Source organism: Galeopterus variegatus, unplaced genomic scaffold (assembly GCF_000696425.1).
Source record: "Galeopterus variegatus unplaced genomic scaffold, G_variegatus-3.0.2 Scaffold1470, whole genome shotgun sequence".
NCBI lineage: Eukaryota > Metazoa > Chordata > Mammalia > Dermoptera > Cynocephalidae > Galeopterus > Galeopterus variegatus.
In genome coordinates, this window is record NW_007727581.1 from 33,183 (window position 1) to 38,757 (window position 5,575).

General features: G+C 38.4%; 1 protein-coding gene across 1 annotated transcript in view; it reads left to right on the top strand.

Moving 5' to 3' along the window:
• Nucleotides 1–5,575, top strand: part of LOC103594066 (Down syndrome cell adhesion molecule-like) — a gene marked incomplete at its 5' end in the record, with an annotated part of 80,626 nt that overhangs the window by 20,208 nt on the left and 54,843 nt on the right. The gene's annotated exons all lie outside the window — the stretch shown is intronic.

Sequence of the window (5,575 nt, forward strand, 5' to 3'; positions counted from 1 at the left end):
TAAGGGGGGGGGGGGGGGGGGGGGGGGGGGAATCATTGGCTTGGCTATCTAGTTTTTTCTGTCAGATAATCTTAAATACATATCTTTCTTTTCCTAAAAACTCTGAAAAGTAAGTTCTTTTAGAACCCAAATGGAAAAGATTTCCTGTAATGGATGGGGACATTGAACAAACTTCCCATCTTGGGTAGATGAGCAGGTCAAAGCAAGAACACAGGAATTATACGTTTCAAAGACTCCACCCATAGGAAGTTTTTCTGATTATTCTTTACATCATGATGTGAACTATCATGGAATCTAATTCTCAGGATCATCTTTGCAGATCACGCAACTCAACTCCAATCTCTTTATCAGTGAAGACCAATAAAGTGATAAGACCCACTGAAGATATACAGCTTTGGGGTGGCAGACTTTAGGGGACCCATATTTTCTGTTCCCCAAGTTGGTTTTCTCAGCTGAATATAAAATGAAAATTTTTCAATTATGTAAATAATATACATGAAGTAAGTTATGAAAGTAGCTCTAATGTGCTATAAAACAGTTTTCAAAATCTGGAAGCATCTTCCAGCCTCGCTGAGCTGCCTGCCTGAGCTGTCCAAGTTATCTCCCCAGGTACTAGCAATTGTCTTTCAGTGCCTTGGTTACAAAGTCGCACAGGTTTTTCCTGGTCTTCCCTAACTTTCTTTTCCCACAAATCCTGTTAGTTTCACATTTTGGGGAATACCTGATAACACACACACACACACACACACACACACACACTCTCTCTCTCTTTCTCTCTCTCTATATATGTAATATATTATGCATTTTAAGTTATAGAATATATATTAGATATTAGATACACCTGCACATAAATAATTTTGAATCTTTTTTAAATACTCACATATCTTTAGAATTTTCTCAAGTCATTATAAATACTTGGTAAACCAGGCTGATAATACCTGCATAAAAATTCATCTTGTGGTTGTTTTTATTTCTGCAACCATTGTTTGGAACATCTGCTCCATGCCAGGCACTAACTATCAGCACTGAGGGACACATATGAAGAATGTAGATAAGGTTCTTTTCCTCTTGGAGCTCTCTTTCCAATCCGGGAAGACAAATAGACAAATAAAAACAGTGAGTAAATGAGAAAATACCTGATAGTACTCAACACTAGGAAGAGAATTAAAACCTGACAGAATCTTAAAGGTTAGTTGCAATGGAAAGTCAGACCCATACCAATGAATTTTTTGTATTCTGCCATCTTAAGATTCATTGGTTTATCATATGTTTTGAACAAATGTTCTACCCACATATGATTTTGTAACATGATAAGTTGATCATTTGGAAATTATTAGTTCACTGTATTATGCAATATCAAATGTTGGCACAATTAACTATAAAATATCAAAATATTTCATTTATTAATTGTACCACAATCTCATCAGAAAAGTCTTTATTGGCCAACTGTCAAGCTCGTGGTGGCAGATAGTTTTCTGAAATTCTAGCTTTTGTTCAAAAGGTTGAATTTTATTATTTGCAACACTGTCAGTTGTGATCTTAGGAGTGACGGGCTCATTTCTCTTTCAAAGAGAATGTCTGCCAAAATAGATAAGTCTGCATAACTATAGTTTTTCGGCAGCCATTCTTTGAAGAACAAAATGGAATTCAATGAAAACAGCAGCTGGTTGAGTTTGTAACTCACAGAAGTTGCAAGTCCTTTGCTTAAGACAATGTCCGGCTCAGTGGATAGCAGAAGCACTGTGTACATTCTTCCCATTACACAGAACATAGAACATTAAAAGTGACATGCACTCAGTATCAAGATTTAATAAATCTGTTATGTTTGTTGCTTCAAGTGTCCTTAAACATAACTGGATAAAAGCACACACAAAACAATGCAAAGTATATGGTAGTAAACAATACAATGACTACTAGCACATTTTGGCGCCCCTGCCATGACTTGTGCTAAGGCCCCGCAGTCTCACCCACCATTGCTTTAGCACAAACTGCAAATGTCAACATAGTGGGAAAAGCAAATAATGTCTTAGTATTATAACAAAAGGGTTTTCTTCTTACAAAACCCTTCAAATAGTATTGGGAATCCCCAGAGGTCTGTGAGCTACATTTTGAAAATACAGTATCTAATTCATTGCTAGTAATTTAGTTTATTTTTAATGTTTAACCAGTATGAACAATGCATCAAATGAACTTCTGTATGCTTTGGCGTTTGTTTGCTTTTAGGAGTATTTCTTTTAAGAAAACTGCCAACTTTTGTCTACTGTAAATAGAGCTGTGATAAACATGGGAGTGCAGGCATCCCTTGGACATGCCAGAAGTATGAGCATTGGATAAATGGGTATAAACATTTTAATGCTAATGTTTGGGAGAGAGAAATTCAAACAGAGACCATTTTAATCAATAACTTTTATTCTTAAAATTTGCCAGACCTGCAGAAATCAATATATCAATCTTGATCTTACTGATTTTGAGTGACAGAAACTAACTCGAACTAGCTTATGCCCAAAAGAAGATCCATCAGTGTTTGAAACCAATATGTCTATGATTTTAGGAAACAGCTCAATCAAACAGCTTTGTTTTCAGGAGCTTATTTTCTTCTAAGCATATATTGTATAGTATAAAACTGTCTGCTCCTTTGCAGGTTCTTCCAAACAAGAGATGGGAAATATTTTATGCAGTATTTCATTATGGTTGCCTGGTGAGAAATGGCTGGCAGTGAGTAGGGCAGTTCTTGGGATTTGCTGTTTGCCCTTTGTATCCATGGCAGATTGGTGGGAAATATTTTATGCAGTATTTCATTATGGTTGCCTGGTGAGAAATGGCTGGCAGTGAGTGGGGCAGTTCTTGGGATTTGCTGTTTGCCCTTTGTATCCATGGCAGATTGGTTCCACGTCCCCCACAGATAACAAAATCTGTTCATACTCAAGTCCTTTGTACTAGGGTACTTCAAAAAGTTCATGAAAAATAGAATTAAAAGATAATAGAAATCTTTCCATGAACTTTTTGAAGAATTCTTGTGTGAAATGGCAAAGTAGCTGGCTTTCCATATACGTGGGTTCTGCAACCACAGATTCAATCTGCCCTTGGCTGAATCCCGGGATGCAGAATCTGCAAATATGTAACTCTCGATGACGTATTTAATAGTGTGGTCAGGAAAGACTTCTTTGAGAAAGTGATAATTAAGCAAAGATGTAGCAAGATAGCAAACGGATATCTAGGGAAAGATAGAACAAAGACAGTCTAGAGTGTGCCTGGCAAGCTTGAGGAATAGAAGGGAGGCTAGCGAGGCAGGAGCCAAGTGAACAGGAGATTAACAGGTGGTGAGTCAGAAGTAGCAGGGCCTAGCAGACCAGGACTTGGGTTAGGAGGACTTGGGTGTTTGCTCTGAGTGAGATGGGGCTTTATCAGATGCTTTTAAACAGAGAAGTCACATGGCCTGACTTGGGTTTTAAATGGATTCTTCTGACTTCTGTGCTAAGAACAAGCCACAGGGGAAGAATGGGGTAGCAGGATGGCCTGTAAGAAAGTGGATCCCAGTGAGAGAGGGTGGTGGCTTTGACCAGGGGAGGGCAGTGCAGGTGGTGAGCAGAAGATGGACACCAGCTCTATTTTGAAGTCCATTCAGTAGGATTTCCTGATGGATTGCATGTGGGTGTTAGAGAGAGAAAAACATGAAGGTAACTCCAAGGTTTTGGCCTGGGCAGTGGAAAGGACAGTGCTGCCATCTGCTGAGTGAGTTTGAGGGAAGAAATTAGGAGTCTAGTTCTTGATGTGTTGAGGTTGAAATGTACATTAAGTGTGAACAATAAGTAGAAAATCAAATATATGAAAGTGGAACTCAGGAATCTGGGCTGCAGGTCTGCAGACATGAGTGAATAGGTGATGGGTAATACCACAGCCTGTTGTGTCTGTCAAGGGACTTTAGTTAACTTCATAGGGTCAGACTTATCAGTCCCTTAGTCAGAACCACAGTAAAAACTGTCCTTTAAATACCTGAAGATAAAGTCTGACAAAAGTTTGAGCAAGAACTGTTTGAAATTTAAGTTTGTCTCTTTTTTAAATTTCCTGGATTGGCATGAAGCAATGTGTTGACAATGACCCTATCGAAGCTTCTCTGTATGACAGGAAAATTGGCCCTGCTATCTCAGAATCACATGCTATCTATAATCAGAAAAGAAAAAAGCTCTTCCCTGACCATTCCATGTAAGGAAATCCCAGGGAGAGACTCTGGTTGGCTCTCTGTTGGCCACATGCCCATTCCTGGACCACTTGCTGTGGCCAGAGCAATGGGAGAAGATTGAGTTATCACAAGAAGGAGGGAAACAAGAACAATGGATTTCACAAGCTGTCTTAAGATGGTGAGTTAAAGTATGAATGAGACTGAGAGTAACTTCAGAGTGTTTATTCATCTTACTTACTAAAATGTGCTTCATTGGGAAAGGCCCCTGAGCAAGTCAGTACCTCAGAAGATAAATCCTATCCAATTGCCAAGAATTCTCCCTGAATGAAACTAACCACAGGGATAAAAAAAAAAAAAAAAAAAAAAAAAAAACAACCAAAAAACATCTGTAATGGAAGCCAAGCAAAGATCATTGATCAAGTGTGCCAATCAAGTCATAATGACAAAGGAAGCAGGAAGTCCTCCAGATGCAAGATTGAAAACAGATGGATGTCTATGAAACTTACAACAGCCAGACATACAAAACAAGAGGCATCCCTGGCAGTCTCTAATGAGTGCCTTCTACATGGCAGGTTACATCAATCCGTGGACCCCATAACATGGGAATATCACACACTAACAAAAATGTGCTTGGAAGGACTTTAACAATGGATTTGCCAAGAAGCTGGGAAGACAAAACTTGCTCAAAACATATGTGTTCCGTTGGTGTTCATTAGATATAAATTAATTTTTCACACACGTGTCTGGGCACAGAAGAGAGTGCATACTTTTTTGCTAATCACTGCTGTAAAACATTTTTTTTCTGTTATAAGGAGCATTAGATAAAGTAAAAATACAATTGTTGGTCATCAATTAATACTGTAATTACTTTTATTTAATTTCATCTTTTCTGCATAAGCAACTTAAATTTAGATACCAAAACAGGAAATCATAGGCTGGGTAGATAGCATGACTCTGCTTAAACGTGTGTAGGACTTACCCAATGGAAAACAATAACAGTAAGTTCTGGATTTCTATATGCTAGCCAAGGGCATCCTTTTTTTCTGTGTTCACATGCATTGCAACCTAGCAAAGACAGCTGCAGGAATTTGGTTTAAGATTCCTCTTGCATTTCCTGTTTCAGATGACTTCTGTCACTATGTAGTAACAATTATACATCATAACAACTTCAGCCTTTACTCAGATGTTACACAGGTCTTAACCAAACTGACTTTTGGGCATTTAAATTTGCATTTTAAAATGTTTTGAAATGAAATACATAAATTAAATCATACTGCAGTGGCCAGAATTGTAATTCATCAAGGCTTTTTAGAAATTAATAACCTTTAGGGGCTAGCCCGGTGGCGCACTGGATAAGTGCGCCGCTTGGGAAGCGCGGTGGCGCTCCCGCCCGAG